The 27,764-nt window shown below is 48.3% G+C and overlaps 1 protein-coding gene and 1 non-coding gene across 2 annotated transcripts in view; both read right to left on the reverse strand.

Annotated features, from left to right (window-relative positions):
* The window catches only part of LOC116945510 (inositol 1,4,5-triphosphate receptor associated 1-like), a 126,868-nt gene that overhangs the window by 84,676 nt on the left and 14,428 nt on the right, over positions 1-27,764 (reverse strand). The window lies entirely within an intron of this gene.
* Positions 24,017-24,121, reverse strand: LOC116945683 (U6 spliceosomal RNA). The gene has a single exon (XR_004403359.2). It is a non-coding gene; the product is annotated as a U6 spliceosomal RNA (small nuclear RNA).

Consider the following 27,764-nt stretch of genomic DNA (forward strand, 5'->3'; position numbering starts at 1 on the left):
TACACGTGTAGCAGTAGCTACTACACGTGTAGCAGTAGCTACTACACGTGTAGCAGCTACTTTGCTACGCGGATATAATCAAGCACTGCAGCTTGGCCTGAACGTCAGGCAAAGTAAAGAGTGTGAGGTGTGGGGGGGGGAGCTCCTCTGGAGGGACACGACTTGCTCCACCGCTCCAGCACCCACCCACGACAATGTCCTCCCACATGGTCGTCACTGCCGTCCCCAAGCGAGGCCGCGAGGCCGCCGGAGTGGGAGGCAACGTCACTGGGGGGGGGGGGGAGAGGTTGCAGGCGACCTCGCCGGGGGTTGCAGGCGACCTCGCCGGGGGTTGCAGGCGACCTCGCCGGGGGTCGCCGCTGCACGGGGCGCGTGCGTTCCACGACAGCCTTGCGACGGTCTACCCAGAGCCCCGCGTGGTTGTCGCGCGTAAAGACGCACGCTTCGCGTTCCCCTTCGGTGGGACAAACATTTCCCGGGAGTTTCTCTGGGGCTTATTTTTTGCATTTGTTTTAAACTGGGATGTGTTCGTGGAAAATATCAACAGCAGCAGCAGCAGCAGCGGCCTCGATCAATCCACTGCTGGATGAAGGAAGGCCTCCCTCGATCACCACCATTGCCCAAGGTGCCCTGAGATGGCACAATCCACCTCGCTCCTGCGCGAGTTAGCTCATCTCGTTGCCTCATCCCCCGGGCTGGAACGTAATCTTACCCCCAACAAACGCTGCTCCTTTTAACACTCGGTCAAAGTTCAAGTTTTCGTTGCTCTGCGAGGTCAAAATCGGAGCGTGCTCATTGCCTCGTCACAGATTCTGGAGCCGAGAAGGGCCTTGGCAATGCCGGGGACTATAAAAGGAAGGCTTCTGCTTTAATACTCCCGATGTGACTCAGCTCCAGAGGCAGGTTCTCGAAGTCTCCCATGAGAAATGGCTTGCCATCACGGTGCTAGAGGCATTATCGCTAGTATTATGGTCCTATGGTAGATCTCGATTAAGTAAGTACGCATTTCTATGGGTCTCAACGGTTGTTTGAGGATGTGGGGGAGGGGGGGGGGTAGCCCCCATCTCCCCCTTGACCCACCACCTCTTAGAAAATCTGATCACTACAAGTCAGCCATTGCGGCTGAATATTTTTGCATTCGCATAAATTGTCAGATTCACGGCCATTTTTGGGAAAGGGTTTTTCTCTATAATTAATGGGATTTCATTTTATCAGGGGAGATAAGTATTTGGCAAAAAATGCAATGGAGAATGCTCGGTAAAATTAAAACAACTGGTAGCTCTGAATGTATAATCACATGGCTTGCACCCGATGAAGTGGAAACGATTCAAATATGCGTACTGTACTAACACAGCTGGCCACGGGGAATAAACACTCCTTTGTTTCAAACTAGATTCGAGGCGTTCGTGACTGCAGGAATTACTCTTTGGTTCTGTCGGTAAAGTCACGTAGACATTTTTTTTTTACGTGACAATCTTTGGAAGAATGTAATCAACTGGGTGGGGTGTTGACCGTTGTGTTGGCCGACTCTCTGTGTTGTAGTGCATTATATTTCCAAGTTTACTCGGTTTGTTTTCTCATTCATTTGTACCTGATGATGGGTTCTCTTGTTGCAATCGAAACGTCGTATTCTATTATTTTATTTTATTTCTACATGACTTTACCGAAAGAACCAAAGAGTAACTCCTTTGTCTTCTTTGGTTCTTTCGGTAAAGTCACGTAGAATGAGAATAAAATAATAAATTGATAAAATAAAATAACACAATAATATTCTCACGACGTCTCGGCCACAACACAAGCGGCCTTCATCAGGTGAAGGGATTCCAGCGCTGTCCTACCAGACAGTCTCGTCCCTTCACCTGATGAAGGCCGCTTGTGTTGTGGCCGAGACGTCGTGAGAATATTATTGTGTTATTTTATTTTATCAATTTATTATTTTATTCTCATTCTACGTGACTTTACCGAAAGAACCAAAGAAGATAAATCATTGCAGTCACGAAAACTTTAAATCGAAAAGTAACTCCTTTGGTTTATGAACAGTGAGAAGAATTTCGATTTAAAGCTTTCGTGACTGCGAGGATCCATCTTCTTTGGTTCTATTCGGTAAAGTCACGTAGAATGAGAATAAAATGATAAATTAATAAAATAAAATAACACAATAATATTCTCACGACGTTTCGGCCACAACAAAGAAGGCCACTTGTGTTGTGGCCGAAACGTCGCGAGAATTTTATTGTGTTATTTTATTTTATTAATTTATTATTTTATTCTCATTCTACGTGGTGACTTTACAGTGAGAAGAAGGTTGTTGTCTTACGTGAGAGATTTTGCCTTGTTCAAATGTAGATGTGACTCCCTGAAAGGCAACAGATCTTAATTTTTGGGTCACGCGAGCTGAACCCAAAAAAACACCTATTCTGAATCATCATGGTCAAACAGATATAATAATTTCATTTTATAGAACGGAATGCATGCACTTTCATCGCACAACGCTGCACATCAATTATCCAGTTCCATACACAGACACTACAAAAACACCACTACTTAGCAAATAAAAAAATGAATATGTAACAAGATTAAAATAATCGCAGAGGCAATAAATACAATATTAAATCAGATATGTATGCCATGATATTGGTTGAAATTTATGATATTTATATGTTTGATAACATTAAAATGCGGCATTACATGTTTAATAATTGAATATTTAATATATATTGATTGAATATGTCCTCGACTAGCTATCAAACGCTATATAATGTATTAATAATTTTAATATGTCCAACGAAAGTAAGTGTTGATCCTTGAAAATGATTTAATGTGTTGTCAATAATTAACGACGTATTTATGAATTCAGTTAATGTTGTCGATAATTGAGGATACATCAAAAACGTGTATGACATGTTTGTGATTTTTGAACACGTATAAAAATCAAAGAGAGCAACACGTTTTAATTATTAATGTTATTTATATCGCGTCGTTCATGCAAAACTGCATCTCACAACGCTGTGCAGGGCACAAAATAATTCAAACAAATAATAGTCTACATCGCGAGACGCACCCAAACCAAGGTCAACTCAATTAACGGGCGAAAGTAAACAACAACAACAACAACACGGGTTTCAAATGGGACTTCAACAGTGGAATGGGACTCAAGTTGACAGATATGTAGCGGGAGTGCGTTCCGCTCCGTGGAAGCTGCAGATGAAAAGGCCCGCCGACACACTGCCTTGCACTCAGCAACAGCAGTGACATACACTACAACAGCAGTGACATACACAACAACAGTGACATACACAACAACAGTGACATACACAACAACAGTGACATACACAACAACAGCAGTAAACAACAACAGTGACATACACAACAACAGCAGTGACATACACAACAGCAGTGACATACACAACAACAACAGTGACATACACAACAACAGCAGTAAACAACAACAACAACAACAGTGACATACACAACAACAGTGACATACACAACAACAGTGACATACACAACAACAGCAGTAAACAACAACAACAGTGACATACACAACAACAGCAGTGACATACACAACAGCAGTGACATACACAACAACAACAGTGACATACACAACACCAGCAGTAAACAACAACAGTGACATACACAACAACAGCAGTGACATACACAACACCAGCAGTAAACAACAACAGCAGTGACATACACAACAACAGTGACATACACAACAACAGTGACATACACAACAGCAGTAAACAACAACAACAGTGACATACACAACAACAGTGACATACACAACAACAACAGTGACATACACAACACCAGCAGTAAACAACAGCAGTGACATACACAACAACAGTGACATACACAACAACAGTGACATACACAACAACAGCAGTGACATACACAACAGCAGTGACATACACACCAACAGTGACATACACAACAACAGCAGTGACATACACAACAACAGTGACATACACAACAACAGTGACATACACAACAGCAGTAAACAACAACAACAGTGACATACACAACAACAGTGACATACACAACAACAACAGTGACATACACAACACCAGCAGTAAACAACAACAGTGGCATACACAACAACAGTGACATACACAACAACAACAGTGACATACACAACAACAGTGACATACACAACAACAGCAGTAAACAACAACAGCAGTGACATACACAACAACAGCAGTGACATACACAACAACAGCAGTGACATACACAACAGCAGTGACATACACAACAACAGCAGTAAACAACAACAGTGACATACACAACAACAGCAGTAAACAACAGTGACATACACAACAACAGCAGTGACATACACAACAGCAGCAGTAAACAACAACAGTGACATACACAACAACAGCAGTAAACTACAACAGCAGTGACATACACAACAACAGCAGTAAACAACAACAGCAGTGACATACACAACAACAACAGTGACATACACAACAGCAGCAGTGCACAACAGCAGTGACATACACAACAACAGTAAATAGCAGTGCCATACATAACATCAGTAAACACCATCAGTAAACAACAACAAGCGCACCCAGGCTGTGTTCTGCGCTGCCAACACCAGACTAAAGTATTCCTCGATGAGAAAAAAAAACACTGAAATCATGACCAACGTACGTAAACGTATGTTACGTTGAACTTCTTTCGCACCGTACCTAGCCAACCCCGCTAATCGGAGCTGCGGGGGAAGGACAACAAACTTAACACAAAATGCAGTTCTAAACAAACGCGTTTGTCGATCTAGATGACGATATACAAGTGCATAGCTCCAGTTGCTTCCTAATATCGGAAGGAAGAGCGTTCCAAATGGCCGCAGATGCACATCTGAAAGTGTGCGATGCGATGACCAGCATTTGCTCGATGGTTATGAGATTGTTCATGGTATAACGCTCCAACACACCGGTGTGCTGTTCTAGTAACGAATTGGCACGTTCTGTTTACGTGACAAACCTTACTAATTGGCTGTGTTGGGTGGTGGCGGGTTTAACAACACATGTATATATTTTTACACGATCTAACCCAAAAAAACCTCTATTATGGATCGTTTATCTTCTCTGTGCATGAGAGCGCTCTTCTAAATGTCTCTCTATTCTTTCAAATGTGCGATCACATCTACACAGACGTGGACATTAAACGAGACTGACAGAGGTAAGATACTGGCACTCGAAATGTATTGCTACAGAAGGAGACTGCATCTACGCTGGACCCAAAGAGCGAGCAACGTGGAAGCAAGAGAAAAGGTTGTACACAGAAGAAGACAACCTGATGATGATGACGATGATGATGCAGGCGATTATGAGAAGGAAACTGGCGCTATTTGGACATACATGGAGGATGGAAACGTCGTGAGAATATTATTGTGTTATTTTATTTTATCAATTTATTATTTTATTCTCATTCTACGCGACTTTACCGAAAGAACCAAAGAAGATGAATCCTTGCAGTCACGAAAGCTTTAAATCGAAATAAAAACAACAGGAACATTTGAAGTGTGTGTTGTTGTTGTTGTTTGGAAAAATGGAAGGAACCGGAAAGTGAGGAGGAGAACTGAGAGAGAATGCCTTGACGACGACTTCACAAGAGATCGGTGCCGGAAAGACGTGGCAACTACCTGAGTGTATTGGCACAGTTGACAGAGAGGAAAGTGGAAAATAAAAATGACGAAATGTGCAGTGGACACCTACGGGCTTTCTGCCCATCGGTCGTGATGATAATGATCATCATCATCATATCAACGCTAATTAAATTATCATACCTCTGATCGCACTCGACTGAATACAGCACATTTGTTTTTTTCTATTACATCTCGCTATCTTTCCTACGGCTGCGTACCTCTTCAAAAGTGCTTTCATCTTCTGAAACCAATTACTGAGCTTCCATTCAGGACGACTCACCCTTAAAACGAGTACCTGGTGCGATGTGTAAAACATCAGCCCTCGGGAGACAAAAACATCAGCCCTCGGGAGACAAAACCATCAGCCCTCGGGAGACAAAACCATCAGCCCTCGGGAGACAAAAACATCAGCCCTCGGGAGACAAAACCATCAGCCCTCGGGAGACAAAAACATCAGCCCTCGGGAGACAAAAACATCAGCCCTCGGGAGACAAAACCATCAGCCGTCGGGAGACAAAGGTGGTCGGCCGGGCGTGGCGCTGGCCAGCCAACCCATCGTGTAGCGTTCCGGCCTGAATAGGTGCTCGCTAAGAAGCACTTTCCCCAACAGTTCGTTCAGGCTATACGGGGGTCCCACGACATGACACCGATAGCACGATCGGAAAACACGATGGGTAAAAGCGACAAAACAGATGTTGCACAGAAAAAAATTAAATGCTACTGTTGAATTATCCGAGCCCCTCCGCCTGCCAACTAAACACAGCCATGCAAACTATTTTTTTTTGGGGGGGGGGGTGCATACACACGTAGAGATATATTATGTAGCCACAGCACGCCTGTATCACATCACAAATTCTAAAATTCAGACGCGCACTCCCACCTTAACATTTCCCCTCTGCGGCACACATTTCCGGTGAGCCTGACAGATGGCTGTTGGTGAAAGCTGGCAAAATATATGATGCAATTTATCAACCAAACCACAGCGGTAAAACACGATTCACGGTAATCGTCATTGTAATTATTGTACGTGCTTTTTTTGTTGTAAATTAGCACCTTCATTACATTGTCAAGTCAAATTTGTGGAATATTTTTGTTTAAGCGAAGGTGAAAGCCCTGCAATTGCTTGCTCACATCGCTGCTGGCAAAAAGGGTCCCCACTAAACTAAAACTATAAACTATTTTTTTTATTTTACCAGGAAAGGTCCCGGTGAGCTATGTGGCTCTTTTTCAGGAGCGACCTGGCCACAAACGAAAGCTCAACGAAGTGGTGACTTATCTTCACGTGGACATTTAAAGCAGCCAAATGCTCTAAACGCGTGTTGTGAAAGAGAGAAAAAATCCACGCGACCACGGAGAGAGTGAGACACGCAAACTCCAAATATACAGCAGCAGGCGTCAGGGCCAGAATTGAACCCACGACCTCATGCACACCAGGCGAGGGAATTAACATCTCGCCACCGCGGTGCCCAAGGGAGAGTTGCTGAGATCTCCTCTTGGAGGGTAGTTCTGGCCGACTCCTTCTACGCTGGCCAAACATCTTGGGAGTGGCAGAAGTACCCACACTTTACCCCACCACACGTGACCTGCTAATCCACTGACTTGTGATGCTGAATCCATTTATTGAGCTGCTGGGTGGACAGAGGAGGCAGGCGGCACGGGGGGCACGGGCAGGGGAGGATTTCAGAAATTCGCCCCATTGTTTCAGCTGCCACGCCGGGAGATCGAATTGAACCGGCGACCTCTGGGGTTGCATGTCAGCGTGCTGACCACTCCACTACGGTGACAGTGACCCTCAGTACAAGATTGTTCCAGATGTATTGTGACCCACAATTAATTGATCCCAACATTGTTTTCATTTTGCAAATTCGTTTTCTGTTTCAAATAAACCCTTACTTTTCAAAAAAGAGAAAGTTTTAGAGAAATAAATGGAGGTCACAAGACACCTGGACCACGTGTATTATTGTTATGCGTTTCCATGCGTGAGGTTATGTTGCGGTAATATAGGGTGATCGATTTATGGACGCCCCGCTGAAATAATAAAGGGAAATCATCGAGCAAACAACAGTCTATTCTAACGCCACTACACGTTTCCCACAAATCTCAATAAATGAATTAAACCTTTGAACACTCCCCTGATCACACTTTGCCCAAAACACAGCCGGTGTGGTTTTGCTTACAGCATCATTCAGCTGCTGCGGGACATTCGACATGAGAGGGCCTCATTAGAAACCAGTGGGGGTATCTGTAAATGGATCGCCCTGCATGTTGTAATCGGAACGCCGTAGTGCCACGAGGAAAGAGGGGGGTGGGGGGGGGGGATAACTACTAGAACAAAGTGATTAACCAACGAGCAACAAAACGAAATGGAGAAACACCGGCCACCACAGCCGCGAGCGATAACATCGAAGTCAACAAATATCAGCGGTGTGCCGTGGAGAACTGCCGATAAAGCAGAGGGTTAAACAAAAAAAAAACGCTCGCACGAAATTTTAACGGATGAGGTCTCTCAAAAAAACCAACTATCTTGCGGTCTATCTCAAGCCTAGAGATGCGATACAATGACACACACACACACACGCGCGCGCACGCAGAGACACACGTCCCCGGATGGATGCACGGGAACCCGGGGCAAGGCACGGGGGAGTCTTGACAATATTATGTCCTTGTAAGGACATTCGTGAGCACGGCTGGGCACAGCGAGGCACTTGGCCAATCCTGCCGTTTCAAACAAACGGTGAATTCCTGGCGTGAGTGCAATTGTTGGAGCTTTCCTTAAAGGGACACCGATCACTTGAAACGGATCAGGTAAAACCTTAAATAAAGCGCAGGGAAGAACAAATATATACTGATTATTATTATTAATTTATCGGGCGAGTCAGTTTCAAGCGGACCTTACATGGCATCGCTATGAATGAGGCCCTCATAAATATTTACACGCCAAAGTACAAAACCACCATCAACGTGTCACAAGATAGGCCAGATGAAACCGAATAACAGCCAAGTATAAATGTAACATTGAATTCTATCCATCGGCACGAGATGTACAGCGTTAAACGAGTTATTGGCTGACGCTGCTGCGTTGGCAAGTGGGTGCACAGATAAACAAACAAACTCACTCCTCAACAACACTGCGGCCTTTAATATATATCTGAAGAGACGTCGCCAATTCAAAACCATTGCATGAACTTTCGCCAATTATTATTTTTTCTTTCAAAGAAATATTTTACCGAGGAGTGAGTTTTTGTTTTATGTGTACAGGATGCTGCCGTGGGTGTTAATGGTCAGCGCACTGGACCGGCAATGCAGAGGTCACCGGTTCAATCTCGCAGCTCGTTTGGATGCAAGGGTTGGCGGACCCACGACTCCCAAACCCACTCGGCCACGAGGTGGCCGGTTCATGGCAGCAGCAAAGCATAGCGGGTTCGTGAATCCATCCGTACGGACCTTTTTGTTGTGTGCCGCGCACTCATACGTGCCGGGTTTCTCCTGGTACTTTGGTTTCATGCCATCGGAAAATCACTTAAAAGAAAAGGATTTGACCAGAACGTCCCAATGGAGTACCCCCTCTAAAAAGTAAATCGGACTCCGTGAAATTTTCTTGAATGAATCAATAAATAAATAGCACTATTTATTGTGCATTACAGTACTTGGTAACATTACAATTTCCATAAAATGTGTTGATACAAGTAGCTGACATCAGATCACAAGTGGCTGCTATTAAAGAGCAAGCACATTTTCAGATACAGAATAAAATAAACTAAAATTGAGCTATTATTCGGGTCTTTCGGTAAAGCCACGTAGATAGAAAAAATAATGACAATAAAATAATGCAAATAAAAATAAAGTGAATAAAAAAATAATAAAAAATATCACGACGTTTCGATCGCAACACAAGCAATTGTCATCAGGCGATATAAGAGAAAGCTGCTGATGCAGGCTGTTTTACACGCTTTCTTTAACTCACTCTGTCTGCTGTTGTTGTCATTGTTGTCGTTGTATCCTCAAATCCTGAGGATACAACGACATTGTATAGCTCTCTTTCAGAAGCGACCACAAATGATGGCTCAACGAAGTGGCTTATCATCTGGAAATTGATGGCAGCCAAATACTCGAAAACGGACGTTTCTAAATGTGGAGCAAAAAACCGGAGGACCCGGAGAAAAATCCACGCAACGATGTGGAGAATGTGCAAACTCCCAATATACAGCAGGCGTCAGGGTTGGAATCGAACCCACGACTGCCTGTACACCAGGCGAGCTAGTTAACATCTCGACACCACGGCACCAATCACGGAGCACCCTGACAAATGAATGATGGGACTATCCAAACTACTACAGCGCATTCTCTTTCACAAACTCTGTCCACATTACATGCAAACACCACAGGAGCTTGCGATATTATTTTTTTTTCAAACGTTTTCCCAATGTTACTCCGATTTAGATGTTGCAAGGCGAAGAAGCGTCCATTCGGACCTCTCGGAGAGCAGCTCAAATGCTTCTCGCGAGACAACGGCACCCAGGGAAGCAGGTATCACAGAGCTACCTCCGAGATCCCTTCAAGCGACCTCTGCCCCACAGAGAGGGGGCAGCACTTCCCCACCTGCTCCTGCCAACGAGACAAACCCGACGTTATAATTCTCAGAACCAAATTGAACGTTCCTGTTTTTGTTGCTGTTGTTGGCTTGTGTCTAATAATTGGCGAGCGAGCCGAGATCGTCAAATCGCCGCTCGAGAACCTGGTGCGATCACCAGCAACTCCCCTGGATGTCAAGCAACGTGGAACAAGCACTCAGCCTCGGTGCAACATGCCAAAAAAAAGAGCCGTCGGCAGTTTCTAAAAAAAAACATTGCATCGCCATCCTCTTGCCTGAAAGTCACCCATCAAAATAAATGTTGGCAAACGTCACCGGCTGACTCGGAACTCTGGGACCCGGCGGCGCCAGCCCCAGCCGCCTCTGACCTCCGAAGCACCCGGCCACCTCCGTGAGAATATTATTGTGTTATTTTATTTTATCAATTTATTATTTTATTCTCATTCTACGTGACTTTACCGAAAGAACCAAAGAAGACCTCCGTTACTGTGATACCGTGCTCTGGAATGAACCGCCACACAGCATACAGTTGGCATCCCCCGCAGGATAAATGTATCTATAAATCAACACACCGTAACCACCTGAGTGTATACGTATATATATATTTTTTATATATTTTTTTTTATAGAGGCGGTGTGCGGCCCCGATACATCACGTTGTGACGCACATGCACGCACGGTCAACATAAGCCGAACCAGTTTTGAACGGCAGGGGGAATACAGAAAGACGGGGAATGGACTCGCTGCCCCACACCATACGGGGGGGGGGGGGGGTGTCCCACCGAAAGGGGTAAGGGTGACTTTTTTAAGTCAGGGGAGAAGGGATGACAAGGAGAGACGGAGGGATATAACCAAAACACGCCTGATATATAGAAAATACAAACATAAGAGGCGACCTAAACGAGCAATTTTTTTCTTTCCGCCCGTCCGAATCGGACCCCCGTCTAATGTGCAGTGGCTATGCCGCTTGTCCTCGCTCCCTGTCTCGAGCGTGTACATGTCTAGGCACAAGAAGGTTCCCCCATAACCGTGCGCTGCTACTACCTTTCCGAGGAGGCTTTCGGGGACTGCGCGGTGTGGCGGTGCCTCATTATCCCTGTGCGCATATGGAATGCGTTTTGGTAATTTAATCCCAAACTCTGTTAAATTGTCACCGCTTTCATTCGGAGACCCGAGAGAGTGCACCGGAGCCAAAATAGAAGATGAATTGGCACAACATTACACGCACGCAAATGCGGGACTGCGGGCTAACATCGCGACTACGGAGGCTGCAGTTGGGTATGGAGGGCTGGTCCGCTGTAAGAGCCAGGAACGCTGTGTGTGGGTCATGAGCCCATTCAGTGCTGATGATAACCCTAAAGAGTGAACCTTTCCACGGTGGGCATTGGTGGGTGGTTTAAATTGCCCGTTGTTTTTGTTGTTGTTGTTCTTCTTCTTCCGCTGCTACGCTACGAAAATAACTTTCGTTATCGTTTGGCGGTTTTATATTTTTTTTGTTACGTAAGATTCTTTTTTTTTTCAAGAACAGGGGGAGGAAATAAATTGCCACACATTCCCGATGGCAATCCCCCAAGCGAGCAACGCTGAGCTCAACGAAGGTTTGCGTTTTCTGTTCCACCGGCCGACTGCACACACTTCAGAGGGTCTCAGTCAAATGTAAGCACGTGGCCCCCCGCTATTCTATCTCACGCCACTGCTGGCGGAAAGTGCCTCTACGAGTCGGGGACCCTAGAAAGCCACCTCTAAACGGTCCTTTGGCCTACTCTTCCAACGGCTCGGCAGATGCCACGGTAGAGATGGGAGTACCCACACTTCTATCCCACTGCATGCGGCCTACATGCCCAATCCAAAAGCTATGGTGGTATTGGGTTTATACTTCCCGGCGGACAGAGTCGTGGTCAATTTATAAACACGCCGATTGCACGCATTGTCATGTGGAGTTTGGTCCATCATGGGCAGAGGAAAAGACACACGTGTCTTGCATAGTCGTCAATAAGGGGATAGAGTGGGCAGCACGGAGGGCAGGAGGAGGGATTCTGAGCTCCTCCGGGGCAGCAGCAGAGAAGAAGCGACCTCCATCTGAGTGGAGATTAACTCTGGGTTCCGAGAGAAGGCTTTGACTGCGTGGATGGGAGTGAATGGAGTGAGATGAGAGGGGAGAGGTATGGGAGTGTGTGGAGGGGAGTAGAGAGAGATGAGAGCTAGGGGAGTGTGTGGAGGGGAGTGGAGTGAGATGAGAGGTAGGAGAGTGCGTGGAGGGGAGTGGAGTGAGATGGGAGGTAGGAGAGTGCGTGGAGGGGAGTGGAGTGAGATGAGAGGGGAGAGGTAGGAGAGTGCGTGGAGGGGAGTAGAGTGAGATGAGAGGGGAGAGCTAGGAGAGTGAGTGGAGGGGAGTGGAGTGAGATGAGAGGTAGGAGAGTGTGTGGAGGGGAGTGGGGTGAGATGAGAGGGGAGAGGTAGGAGAGTCAGTGGAGGGGAGTAGAGTGAGATGAGAGGGGAGAGCTAGGAGAGTGTGTGGAGGGGAGTGGAGTGAAATGAGAGGTAGGAGAGTGAGTGGAGGATTTGAGGATGGACCGTGTGCTCTGCTGGTTGACTCAGGATTGGGAGCGGGAGCCGGTGGAGGGTCGGGATGAGTTGGCTGTCACGCAGTAAACATCATCCACTCTGAGTTTACTGCAAGGAAGTTTGGAAAACTAAATCAGCAAGGTGATTTGGAGTAATGAAGACAGGAGAATAAGCAATAGCCATCTTAGGTTAGCCAATGACATTGCCTTTATACCAAACGGGTAACAGACAGAGACAAAAGTCCAGCAAAAAAAAATCAACGAACATCATGTGGAACACATCAAAGTCACAGGGCAATACAAAAACACAACAAGGCGTGCAGGAGATGGGCCGGGTTGGTGCAGGAGGACTCCTGCCACGTGCGGACACAAGGGGCCACTGAGGGCCCGGGTTCAAATCCAATCTCAGCAGTCACCAAGTCAAATGTAGACTTGGTGGAGAAAGAGAGCCTCCACTCGTGGGAGGCCCTGCGAAGTTTTTGGCCCTTCTCTTCCATGCTGAAATAACCCAGACGTCTCGGAGCAGAAGAGGCGGGAATACCCACACCAATTACCCCGCCACACATCGAGTTGCTGATCGGCTGAGCTAGTGCACAGTCATGCCGCCGGGTGGAGAGGGGAGTCGGTTGGAGAGGATTTAAGATGCTTGCACCAATGCCTCCAACACGGGGAGCGCCAGACAGCCCCTGTAACCTCCTCCATGCCAGCCAGACAATCCCGGCCCTGACGACACCTGCAATGTTTTGAATTTCCAGGTCTCTTCCCGTGGTCACGCGGATTTTTCCCCGGGTTCTCCGGTTTTTCCCTCCACATTTAAAATCAACGTGCGTTTTAGAGTATACATTTAACCACACGATATCTCAGTGAGCTTTACCTGGTAAATCTAAAATAAGTGTTATGCTTTTAAGTGCGCTTACCCACACTTTAGCCCATTGCACGCTCCAGGCCGATCAACGTAGTGTACCAATTGTCACATGCTGGGCAAGGTGGTGGGGGGTGGGAGGTCGGATATAAAAATAAAAAATAAACTTCCAGCGTTGTTTCACAATCGTCGCGGTCCGACGGTTGAACCGGCGACCTCTGCATCGCAAGCCCGCTGCGTTGCCCGTCATACCTCCACGGTAGCTCGACACGCACACAACACGAATTCAGATGTCTGCGCGCAGAACGAATGCACGTGACCCGACGCCCAAGCGGACACGCACGCACACTCGCCCGGAGAGTGAAGACGCACGCGCGAGCGTGAGAAACGCGCAGGACGAGTCACTGCTTAATCAGTCCACGCTTCTCGCTGCAGGGTTTACCGTCGAGCCAGTTCTGGCTCTTCGCGTGTGCGCGCGGGCGAACTTACCAAACTTGGTGAATAATTCGCTTTCACGACGGGGATCTTGAGGTTACGCCAATCACAACAGGTCCCGCGGAAGGCAGAGCTAAATGCCCGCGGTGCCTCGTGCCCGTTCAAAGTTATAAAAAGCCGCCGATAAAAATAAAACAACTTGCAATGTGCGCAAAACGGGCAAAAAGCTGGATTGTGAATAAAAAATATATACTCTTGGTTTTAACAGAAAAAACGTTTTACCAGCATTCCACTTCCATAAAAATGTATCGTCTCTTTAACAAAAAATGGCGATATTCGTTCTTGGGACGTTTACCAGCCGGCCCCACGGCTAGCGAGCGTATGGTCTCTTTCCCCGTGAATCTGCGAACGTTCTCAGTCATCTTTAGCTGGGCAAGGGATGCTGATGGAACCTTCGGAGGGGCCGATTCCCGCACCCCCGATTATCACGCTTGGCAACGTACGGTACACGCAAGAGGTTCAAGGTACGTCTACGTACATACGGAGGGGTAAATCGTGTTGGTGCGTCCCATGCTGCAGACTGCAGCATCTCTCTCTTTAAGTGCTGTTGACTGAAATGTGCTCCATGCGATGCTGTTCTAGGGGCCCGGTGGCTTCAGCGGTCGGAGCGCCGAGCGGCACCGCTGAGGTCCTGGGTTTGAATGCGGGTCCTCCGGTTTTTCCCTCCACATTGAGAATGAACGTGCATTTAGATTATTTGGCTGCTGTAAATTTCCACAGGATAAGCCGCTTCGTTGAGCTGTCATTTGTGGCCAGTTCACTTCTGAAAAAACAGCTCTATACAGCTCAGTGGGCCTTACCTGGTAAAATAAGAAGTTAAACATTTAAAAGGGTTTCAGCCGCCTGTGATCGAATGTCAGTTGATGGTCTCAGCCCGCTCACCAACGGCTACACACACAAAAACCCATCAGTTAAAATTAGGTTCTGCACTTAATTCGGCTAAACTCCAGCTCCGAGAATTCAAACATCGTTTTTTTTTTTTACTGTCACTCAATAAACGATACTCTCGCGTTTGTCTTTGGTGGGGGGGGCGGGGGGGGGACAATTCTGCCTTCTGCTGTGCGTTACAGAGGTCGCTCGCCAAGATCCCAGAGGTAGTTCTGCGGCATCCACTTCCAGGGGCCGTTCTCCCAACAACCAGGTGCGTACCGCTCTGCGAGAGATGCGGGCGGATGCTGCGTCTCGTGCCACGTCGCCTAATGGTGGCGCAACCTGGATAATTTTTTAAAAAAATTGCGCGAGGGCCCCCCGGACGCTGCCAGGCGGGCGCGAGACCGAAGCGGCGCCGATGCCGAGATGAAGCCGAGCTGCTAGGAACGGCTATATTTGGCGGGGAACGTGATGCATTGCGTGCGTTATGGAATGTACGGCCGGTCTAATTAACGGCGGATCTAATCACCGTCTAAAAAAACTCGCCGTCTGAACAAGGGCGATTGCGACTCAACGTGCAACACTCAACCGAGCTTTCTTAATTTCGGTTGCGGTGTAAAGGAGGCGTTTCCGTCGGCGTGTTTTATAGCAGCAACACGAACGGCTGAAGGGTTTTCGTTACAAACGTGTCGGTACGTTACCCGCCATGGAAGAGGCGTTGCTGTAACCGCCGCCACTGCCGCTGTCAATAAAGTAACGCATTCGCTTCAGGCGTTTGCGTGCAGGGTTGTGGAGGCCCCTGCTCGCTCCCACGTGCTGGCAGCTGCTGCGTGAAAACTAAACGAAGTTGAAACTAAACTGTGTTTTGTTTTAACCAGGAAAGGGCCCACTGAGCTATGTGGCTCTTTAACAGGAGCGACCTGGCCACGAACGAAAGCTCAACGGAGTGGTGGCTTATCTTCACGCGGAAAATTATTTCAGGCAAAAACTCTCAATGCACGTTTCTAAATGTGAATGGCAAAAACTGGAGGAACCGGCGAAAAAAATCCACGCGACCACTGGGAGAGAGAAAGACACGCAAACTCCAAATATACAGCAGGCGTCAGGGTCGGGATCGTACCCACGACTTCTAGTATATTAGGCGAGGTAGTTCACATTTCGCCATCGATGTGTGCGCTCAGAGGCTACAACGTGGACCTGGGCCGGACGCCCGCGATGGCCGTCAGGGATGATGGGCATCGGGCGAGACAAACGCCGTGGCAGGGCGATTCACCCCGCGGTTGGGGGGGGCAGCTGCTCCGTTCACATTTTCCCCGGGATGGGCCACGTCTCCTCGTTCCCCTGCTGAAGATGGGATCGCGTTTCAGACGTCGCATCAATCAAAAAAAGTTGCACTGAGAGAGAGAGAGAGAGATGGAGCGGTGCGCCATCAGAGACTTCAACTGGGAGTGCGTTTTTTTTTTATTTCTCCATTTATTGCAAAAGCTCGGACGAACCTGCAAACGAAAAGATTTGCAACCCCCCCCCCCACCCCCCCGGGCTAAGACGCTTCACAGATAAGAGGGTGACGGATAAGAAGATGTTAACAGTGTTTCCAGATGGCGTACCCATTCCCCACGCTCGGCGCTGCTCACCTGCTACTAGTTGCGACCGTTGCAATGTCACCGCTAAACCGAATTTTACACGGCGGCTCGCGATGCCTCGGGCGAAGTTCTCCTGCCTTTTGTTGTTATTAACTTTTTGTCCTTCCCCCCCCCCCCCCCCAATGTATTTCAACTGTGCTGTCGGCATCAACAGACGAAGAGTTTCAAGTGGTCGTGTTATGCTTTACACAGCAGTGAATTCACTCTCCCGTGTACTTCTGCCGCGACATTATTTGCCACGTGACAGGCAAATTGGGATGTGTTCACTCGGAGCTGGCATTCAGCCACACGAAGTGCACACGCCAGGATGCAATACGATTCGTTTTGCAGTCATTAGTGACCGGGATGAAACTTGAGAACCCGGTTCACTCACCGGGAGCCGCCTACCTTGGGCGCTCCGGTGGCGAGACGTTAACTACCTTGCTTGGAATGCAGGAGATCGTGGGTTCGATCCCGGCCCTGACCCCATGTATATCTGGAGTTTGTGTGTTCTCTCTCCCCGTGTTCGCGTGGATTTTTCTCTTGGGCACTCCATTTTTTTTTCCTTCAGATTTAGAATCAACGTGCATTTCGAGTATTTGGCTGCTATAAATGTCCACGCGATAAGCCACTTCGCTGAGCGATCATTTGTGGCCAGGTCGCTTCTGAAAAAGAGCTGTATAGTTCAGTGGGCCTTACCTGGTAAAATATTTTTTGTTAAATGTTGAAAGTTTAAATAGTTTGAGTTGCCATCCAACTTGGAGTTTCAGTCACGCTGGCTCTGAGCCACCACCCTGACTAACGGCCTCTCAACTCGGAGCCGGGTGCGTGCACGTTTGAAATGGCGCAAGTTCTTAACATCGGAAACCAAAGGAGACACTCTTTAGCGAAGCAAAAAAATCATCGTTTCTTCACTTGGTCGAGCAGCGCTCGACCAAATTCGACTTAAACCAAACAATAATAAACCATGCTCTTTGATTCTATTGGGTAAAGTCACGTAGGTGAAAATAAAATAACAAAAAATCACGACGTTTCGACTTTACCCAATAGAACTCAAAGAGTATGGATCCTAGCAGTCACGACAGCTTTAAATCTAGAATAATAAACCGCTCCGTTTTAAAACCCATCCCATCACTGTCCCCCCAGACCCACCTCCGCAACTCCTGCCCACTCCACTTCTGGCAGTGGAGCTCGCGGCGACACCCCAGGTCGCACGCTCGAGCGCAAACACCTCCCCTCTAAAGTAGCTCGGAAGATAAAGAGCAGAAAAGTTATAGTAATGGGTTTTACCCTTTAAACTGGCACAAAAACTGACACCGTTATTCAAGGCATCATGTTTGCAATAACCACAGCACAAGCAGTCAAAATGCAAACAAAAGAGACAACTCTGATAATAATATGCACTGTCCTTGAATTTGATTGGTCCACACCCGAGACGGCTTTTCTTAGAGCCTAGTCTCCACTGGTGTTGGACCAGACGCCAAAAGGCGTACAACTCAAAAACAGCGCACTATCAGAGTATTGGGGGCTCGGGGTGAGCATTTACATTATGAGACCTCCTTTGCCAGTAACAAGATATAGTAATAGGTTTTACCCTTTTAACTGGCACAAAAAGACTAGGCTCTAAGAAAAGCCGTCTCGGGTGTGGACCAATCAAATTCAAGGACAGTGCATATTATTATCAGAGTTGTCTCTTTTGTTTGCATTTTGACTGCTTGTGCTGTGGTTATTGCAAACATGATGCCTTGAATAAAGCTGTCAGTTTTTTGTTCCAGTTAAAAGGGTAAAACCTATTACTATATCTTGTTACTGGCAAAGGAGGTCTCATAAAGCGGAAAAGTTGTCTCACATCACGAAGCGGCCGGCTCCAAATCACCAACGGCGCGCGTCTCGGTGCCTGCTGGGCTGCCGCTGCGCCTGCGGTCCGGATAAAGTGCCCACATCAGGCTGGCACGACTCGCGCGGCTCCATCACGCCGCGGCGGTATACAATCGCGCCTGACATCCAGCGCCAGAATGCGGCAAGATAAAAAAAATAAACGGACGGCACGTGGCCGGGCGAAGTGCGGGCACTCGCCCGGCGGTCTGCAGCAGGAGTTCTGCCCGGGCGACACCGCGCACGCCTCGCCCCGTACGTCCGGCCGACAGCAACGCGGCCGTGAACTCGCGGCCGTGAACTCGCGGCGGCGAGACGGCGCGTCCAGGGAGCGCAGCCTCACACCGCCGCCGGCAAGGGCGACGTCGTCGCCAGGGCGGGGGGGCGAGCGGCTGCCCGGCTTCTTGGAGCCTCTCCACCGCCGGCGAGGTGCGGCTCGGCGGTGTCCAGGGGCTCCGACGCGCTCCGCCGTGCCGTGCACCGGCGCATTCGCACCTCCGACGAGCGTGGCCGGCTACGTGCGGTGCGGAACAAGTTCAACGTGTACAGCCGTTGTGTGGCTGTACTTGCGCTCTGGCCCGAGGCTTGCTGCACACTTGCCGCACGCCCGTTTCACCCCGTGCTACAATCCCTGGAGGGGTCACCACTTCCATTGTGGGTGCTTAATTAGCTGCGGAAGACCCGGAGGAAACCCATGCAGAACAGGGGGAGAACATAAAAACTCCACACTCTGTAGAACAGGGGGAGAACATACAACCTCAACACTCTCACACTCTGTAGAACAGGGGGAGAACATACAACATCCACACTCTCACACTCTGTAGAACAGGGGGAGAACATACAACCACCACACTCTCACACTCTGTAGAACAGGGGGAGAACATACAAACTCCACACTCTCACACTCTGTAGAACAGGGGGAGAACATACAAACTCCACGCTCTCACACTCTGTAGAACAGGGGGAGAACATACAAACTCCACACTCTCACACTCTGTAGAACAGGGGGAGAAGATACAAACTCCACACTCTCACACTCTGTAGAACAGGGGGAGAACATACAAACTCCACACTCTCACACTCTGTAGAACAGGGTGAGAACATACAAACTCCACGCTCTCACACTCTGTAGAACAGGGGGAGAACATACAAACTCCACACTCTCACACTCTGTAGAACAGGGGGAGAACATACAACCTCCACACACTCACACTCTGTAGAACAGGGGGAGAACATACAACCACCACACTCTCACACTCTGTAGAACAGGGGGAGAACATACAACCCCCACACTCTCACACTCTGTAGAACAGGGGGAGAACATACAACATCCACACTATCACACTCTGTAGAACAGGGGGAGAACATACAAACTCCACACTCTCACACTCTGTAGAACAGGGGGAGAACATACAAACTCCACACTATCACACTCTGTAGAACAGGGGGAGAACATACAAACTCCACACTCTCGCACTCTGTAGAACAGGGGGAGAACATACCAACTTCACACTCTCACACTCTGTAGAACAGGGGGGGAACATACAAACTCCACACTCTCACACTCTGTAGAACAGGGGGAGAACATACAAACTCCACACTCTCACACTCTGTAGAACAGGGGGAGAACATACAACATCCACACTATCACACTCTGTAGAACAGGGGGAGAACATACAAACTCCACACTCTCACACTCTGTAGAACAGGGGGAGAACATACAAACTGCACCCCGAAAAGTGCTCGAGTTGGGAATCGAACCCAGATAATTCTTGCTGTGAGGCACTGGTGTTACAACTGCGCCGCCCTTACCACCCATAATTGGTCAGGGCGGAAATGCGATGCGCTCCTGTAAACATCATGTTGCCGTTTCAAGCACCGATGCACTTTGAGGAGACACCCTCTCGGATTGAAATCCTGACCAGGCCTTTGCTTGTTAAGCGGGGCTCGCCGTACAGTTCTTAGAGGAATTATCAATTCGGTGCATCTTAAACGGAGCATTCGTCGCCTCCTGCGCCGCTACCGCGATGGCAACGCGTGCGCACGGCAGCCCCTTGTTGCTACGGCGCTCTGGGCATGGCCTGCACCAGCCGGGCGGTGACCCGCTTGGCCCCCAACTTACATATTTGGCAACCGGCCGAATTGCGAGACGTCCGGTGTAATTCCAAAAGGGGCTCCAGAGTGGCACGGGGCATGGGATGTAACGATTCCCCCACCCCAATCCAAGATTTTTTTTAGGGGTCCTGGTTTCGACCCAATGGCGCGGTTGCACGCATCTGCGGAATCCACCATGGTGCGATTTGAATAAAAGCAAAAACAAAACTATGAAACTGAAATAAATCGCTTCTTGAACTCGATGCACTTACCACGGATGCAAGAATCCAATGTACCGACCGCGATATCCCTGCGATGGTGATCAGTGATTTTGTTACTTCTCAGTTATATATTACTGACATTCTTTGTTTGCCGACCATTCTGATTGTAAGCGACGGTCGGCTGCAACTGGTTGTAAATGCCGCAGCGAGGGTGCTTACACATGCTGTTACTCACAGCACATTTATTTCGCTCTTAAAATCACCGCACTGGTTTTCTGTGAACATCCAGGATTGATTAGAAATGTCCGCTTAAGAATGTTACCGGCCTACACATGGGCCTTCGTATTTACCGCAACCGCAAAAGTTATTACGATTTTAATATTTTTATTTTACAAGGTAGGGCCCACTGAGCTATGTAGCTCTTTTTCAGAAGCGACCTGGCCACAAATTATAGCTCAACGAAGTGGCTTATCATGTGGACATTTATTGCAGCCAAATAATGTACTCTAAAGGCATGTTGATTCTAAATGTGGAGGGAAACACGAGAGGACCCAGCGAAAAATCCATGCGACCACGGGGGAGAGACGCGCAAACTCCAAATATTCAAACGTCAGAGTCGGAAGTGGACCCACGACCTCCTGTATACCAGGCGAGGTAGTCAACATCTTGCTACCGTAGATATTTCTCAGAAGCGACCTTTCCAAAAATGATAGCTCAACGAAGTGGCTTATCATAACGTGGAAATGTATAGCAGCCAAATACTCTAAACGCACGTTTTTAAATGTGGAGGGAAAAACCGGAGGACACGGAGAAAAATCCACCCGACCATGGGGAGAGAGACACGCAAACTCCAAATATACAGCAGCAGGAGTCAAGGTCGGGATCGAACCCACGACCTCCTGTACACCAGGCGAGGTAGTTAACATCTCCTAGCCACCGCGGCGCCCGTGTGCGCCTCAGTTGCACCATGGTCTCGGTGAGCGCTGAACTTGCGGTGGTTCTGAGAAGTCGTTAAAACCCAGGAAGGGCGAGAAGCCTTCAGTGGCTCCGCTCCCTGCTTCCGGAGCTCTGTAGCAGTCATATCAGCGATGCTGCTGGCACAATCGAATATGATATTTTAAAAAACACCGTATTGAACGATACAAATTATTATAAAGACGGTTTACGACGCGTCTATATATTTCGCGAATCAGGCGCGGAGCAAGAGCTCAAAGTCCCTTGCATGCCACCCTGAACCAGGTGAGGGCCTGAACCAGGTGAGAAGCTGCACCAGGTGAGAGCCTGAACAGTTGAGAGCCTGCTCCAGGTTAGATACTGAGCCAGGTGAAAGCCTGAACAAGGTGAGAGCCTGCTCCAGGTTAGATACTGAACCAGGTGAAAGCCTGAACAAGGTGATAGCCTGCTCCAGGTTAGATACTGAACCAGGTGAAAGCCTGAACAGTTGAGAGCCTGCTCCAGGTTAGATACTGAACCAGGTGAAAGCCTGAACAAGATGAGAGCCTGCTCCAGGTTAGATACTGAACCAGGTGAAAGCCTGAACAAGGTGATAGCCTGCTCCAGGTTAGATACTGAACCAGGTGAAAGCCTGAACAGTTGAGAGCCTGCTCCAGGTTAGATACTGAACCAGGTGAAAGCCTGAACAAGATGGGAGCCTGCTCCAGGTTAGATACTGAACCAGGTGATAGCCTGAACAAGGTGAGAGCCTGCTCCAGGTTAGATACTGAACCAGGTGAAAGCCTGGACAAGGTGGGAGCCTCAGCAGGTCACCATCTGAATGGTAGAGAGCAGGGACAGGTGAGAACCTGAACCAGGTGAGAACCTGAACGATGTGAGAGCCTGAACCCACGACCTCCTGTATACCAGGCGAGGGAGTTAACATCTCGCCGCCTTTAAAGGAAACGTATGTGATGCCAATGGCCCTTCTTCAGAGCACACGAATATGCACGTGTGTTGAACTTCTTTCGCACGAGGTGCGGGGGAAGGGCAACAAACTAAACACGAAAAATCAGTTCAAAATAAAAGAGTTTTCCATCTAGATTTTAAACTGCGTAGCTCCAGTGGCTTCCTAATGCAGACGCGAGCAGTCACGGGGAAAGCGCAAGGATCCATTCGTTCGTTACGCAGAGTCAGCGAGAGACCGTTGCCGACAAACGTCGTGTGACCTCTGGCGACAGCTTTCGCACGAACTGCTCTTGGCTGCCATACACCGGCGTCTCGGGTAATTTGTTTAATCCACGAATCACGGTGGGGGGTGTGGGGGGGAAGGGCGACCGTAGCAAGGATGCCGAATCTAATCTCGTGCCTAGAGCGAGGAAGTCGCCCCGTGTGCACGGTGAGAGAAAAAAAAAGAGAGTTCAAAGTCACGACCAACGTATGCATGCGCGTGTGTTGAACTTCTTTTGTACCGCACGTAGCCCGACCGTGCCATTCGGCGGTGTGGGGGAAGGGCAACAAACTAAGCGCAAATAGCAGTTCTAAAAAAATAGGCTGGGTAATCAAGAGTCGGAGAACACTTATTACATCGTTTTCTGATGACAAGTTCTTAAGTTGCCAAGTGCAGTCTCCGACCCTCATTACCATCCAATCTGTCTCTCGAGCGTTTCTGTTTGTGAGCTATAAAGAAGCCCCATTGCCAGATACGTCGCCGATTAGGCCACAGTGTCGCTGACGAACGTGTCGAGCTATTTGTCAATTGTGCTTGTTGCAACACTGCCAACGCGGTGGCATTCCTGTCATCCCCTTATCAGGGGCTGCCTACCTTATTACAGACCTTATTGGTCACCCCCGTGCCCCTTAAACATCTCAACGTTCATCCTACGAAGTCCTATCACGCCGTATGGACCTGAAAACTCAATTTTCCTCGACAAGAATACGGGTAAAGCGTATGGGTTGACACGGTATATGGTGGCATCGACAAGCTAAGGACAATGAACCATGTGCCGCCTAGATCCTGGGTTTGGATCCGGATATCATCCACCCCGATCCTCGAGCATGTATGCACGTCTGTATGTTGAACTTCTTTCACACCGTACATAGCCAAACATGCTAATCCGAGGTGCGGCAGAGGGACGACAGTCGACACACAAAAAGCAGGAGTCAATAAATGAGTTTGAAATTTTCATTTGAAAGTGCATAGCTCCAGTGGCTTCCTGATACACTAAACCCTCTCTGTAAAAAAATATATGGAACGCTTCACGAATTTGCGTCTCACCCTTAGGCAGGGGCCATGCTAATCTTGTCTGCATCGTTGTCAATGTTGGACACATGCTGCGGTCGAGTGAGTTGATGGTCTCCGCCCGGTCGTCAACGACCACGCTGTAATGCGTTTTGTCACTTAATTTGCCTTAATATCTGTCTTGAGAAACACCCTGCAAATCAATGATTGCCACGTGAAGAACACTTTGCAAAGGGAATTGTAAAAATGCGTGCCCCTTTGTAAAGCTTTGGGAGGGGCGTCTCCATGAGTGTCTCTCTGACACATGGGTGGTACAGCACTGCTGGCTGCAAGAATTGCCAATAAAACATTGCCTGGCCTTGCCGTATGATCCCCAATTAAACAGCCGTAGCATAATCGGGGGAAAAAAAATCATAAATGAGAAACACTCGGCACTGTTGATCGTCATACTATGGATAAGGAGGATGATTGTTTCACAGATGCAAAACAACACTGAACATTCCTCCCATCCGTGAATTTTGTCGATCTGCAAAACCCCCATAGTCCAAAATCAGTTTTACAAATGAGGCGCGCTGTGCCTCTCGCTGTGCCGCTGCAGAGCTGCCAAGCCAAGCTCTCAGCTCGTCATCCGTCAGCTTACAGGTCCAGTGCAAGGGACGTGCTCCGCTTCATCTAAACTAAACCGCGGATACACACATATATATACGACCTGTGTTTATAAAATCGCAGAAATGCTGCTGGGAGAACAGCCTGGAAGGATCGTTGACACTGCCTGGCCATGTTTGGTGAAGAAGTAGAAGAAGGCGGATGGAATGTGACTCCGACGTCCGAGCGAGGCGCTACGACACCTCGTCAGGCTCCACTCTTGACCGCCAGCTCATTCGCTTGCCGATGCGCGGAGTTATTTAAACAACAAAAAAATCTCCTCCATCAGGGCAAGCAAAATTGACTTGCGGCACAACTGAATGCTCAGCGATTAATAATAAAAATAAGATAAAAACACCGCGTGTTTTAGTGTGTTGGCGCTCCTTGGTTCCGTGCACAAAAAGAGTTTGATGTTGGGGCTGTATCCGGTTCACACAAAATGCGTTTTGGTGTGTCGCCCCTCAAAAGAAAAAGCGTATCACAGGCGACGTTTCGGGCAATGGCCCTGCTTCACAGCGCGTAATTTGACGAACGTGTTGAGCCTGTTGCCCTCTGTGCTCGCGCGCCGCCACTGCTGAGGCTGCCGCATCACCAAGCGATTTGCTTCGGGGCCCCTCACTGCTCCCGTCGACGGCCGTGAGAGTGAAGGGAAGTCATCACCCGTCGTTTCACGCGACCGGTCACTGGCCTTCGCACAGCGTGCCGTGCCTTCTCTTTCAAGCTTGGCCAAAATTAAACTCCGGAGCGAGTGACGTCACGACTGCAGCCTCGCACACGGCGAATCGTTGAGAGCTTCAACTTTTTATGGGAAGATCCACTAATGCGAACGCCGTGATCTCCGAGTGAAATAGCGTGCGTCACGACCGCAGTTCAAGCCGGTAGGTTGTTGGTGATGCATCACGTGATCAGAGAGCAGGCAGCAGGGCCTCAAAGCAGCCCTGGTGTTTTTTGCCGCATGCAACAAAATTCCATTGGGAAGAACCCGTAGATGACCCCAAGCTAAAATAAAAGTGGGGGCTTTTTTTTTTGCTTTTTATATTTATTTTTAAAAAATGTATGCGCTAAAAACGTATTGTTTACAAACTGTCCCAGAATCTATGTGGCACCACGATCACAAATCCTACCACGTACAAAACGTCATCCCACGCTGATGAATCAGTATTAACTCCTGTGTGCAAATGAACAAATGTTAAGTTTTATCTTTGGAAGGGATGATGCCACAAACAGGCTTATCTTCTTGACGCACCCTTCACAATCTCTGCTGCAGATCTTTCCACCAACAACATGGGTTGTGAGTGAGTGGACAGTTGGTGGCGAGGGTTTAACACGCAGGCTTTCGCCACCAATATTATCCATTTTAGAAGTTTCTTGGGTTAGATCGCGTAAATATAAATGTGTCGTTAAACCCGCGAACACCCGGCACAGACAATTATTAGGGTTTGTCATGTAAACAAAATGTGACAATTCGTTACTAGTTCAGCACACCGGTGTCTTTGAGAGTAAACCCACAGCATTCATGTGACAACGTTCCTGCTCTTCCGATTAGCACGGTTGGCTACCTACGGTGCGAAAGAAGTTCAACATACATACGTCTTTATTAATTGGCTGCGTTGGTTGGAGGGGGTTTACGGCACGCATTTTATTTACACGATGTGACCAAAAATATAAACTATGAACTTTGCCAACCACCAAATCGTCTGGGTACGAGATTTATGAGCTTAAGTAAACTCAACGTCGCTCCACTGGATCACCAAATGTATTATTATCATGTTTACACGGTCTCACGACTCTCTTTCAAGAGTGCCTGCCAAATGTTCGCAGCAGGTGGAGGATGGTCGCTCTGTACCATCGCAATTTTGAAATTTGCGGAGGAAGCGTTTTAAAATTTGGATCTCACAGGAGCGAGATGGACTTTTCCAGGACAGCCTCGATTCTATACTCTTTGGTGCTTTCGGTAAAGTCACGTAGGTAAAAAAATAAAAATAAAGTTAATCAAAATCACGACGTTTCGGAGGCAACACAAGAAGCTTCCGTCATCAAGTGGCAAGTCACAGCAAAATTAATTTACTGTGGTGAGCAGAGAGAGCGAGAGCTGTATGTGACACGAAAACTTCTAATCTAGCCTCAATTCTTTTGTCTCGAGCAAAATGATTTGGCACAGATTGCCAGTGGCTGGCACGCCAGCCGACGGAAGAGACCAATAGGGGCGTTAAAGAGTTGAGTCTACGCCCTGCTAATGGCACGTACCTGACTGAAAACCATCGAAAGATGAAAAAAAAGGCTTTGTTCACAAGTTTCGATGGCATTGAACCCCCGAAACGTCTCTCGAGAATGAACTTCCGCTCGGCACGATAATTCCTCCACGAGAGCGACAGCCGGTGGCGCGGGGCCAGGGTGGCGGAGACCAATACATCGCGACGCGCAAGGATCACCACCGCCGCGGTGAAGGTGGGGGGGGGGGGGGGCACGCAGATGTACCCCGAGCATGCGAGACCTGCGATCGTACAGCTGGCTGCAAGGTGCATGCCCGCGTGCACGCGTTTGTGTACCCGAATTGCTCAATGCGTTGTGGATCGCTCTCCAACACAGCGGTGGGCGCTGCTGAAGCAGCGGTGAATTGGCCACGTTCGTTCATCACGTGACAACGTTGTCAATTGGCTGTGTCAGCTGAAAGGCCCACAATACTTCACAAACGAACCACGATAACTTGCTGACAATCGTCACAGAGCATGAACCATCACGCAAACTCCGGTCGTCCTCACAGCAGCGGCGGCTGTTGGCTGCTGACCATCGAACAAAGTCGGTCACCGCATCGCGCGCTTTCAGATGCGCTTCTGCGGCCGTCTGGAACGCTCTCCTTTCAGATATTTGGAAGCCACTGGAGCTATGCGCTTTTAAATCATCTAGATTGAAAACGAATTTCTTTAGAACTGCTTTTTTGTGTTTAGTTTGCTGTCCTTCCCCCGCACCTCCGATTAGCACGGTTGCCCATGTGCGGTGCGAAATAAGTTCAACATACAAACACACGTAGAGGAGGGTGTGCGACACACAATTCACTCAAATAGCGATCTGACCCCAAAACCAATGATGAACCAGACTGGACG

The sequence above is a fragment of the Petromyzon marinus genome, chromosome 24 (genome assembly GCF_048934315.1).
Source record: "Petromyzon marinus isolate PM22_M1 ecotype Great Lakes invasive population chromosome 24, UKy_Petmar_22M1.pri1.0, whole genome shotgun sequence".
Taxonomy (NCBI): Eukaryota; Metazoa; Chordata; class Hyperoartia; order Petromyzontiformes; family Petromyzontidae; genus Petromyzon; species Petromyzon marinus.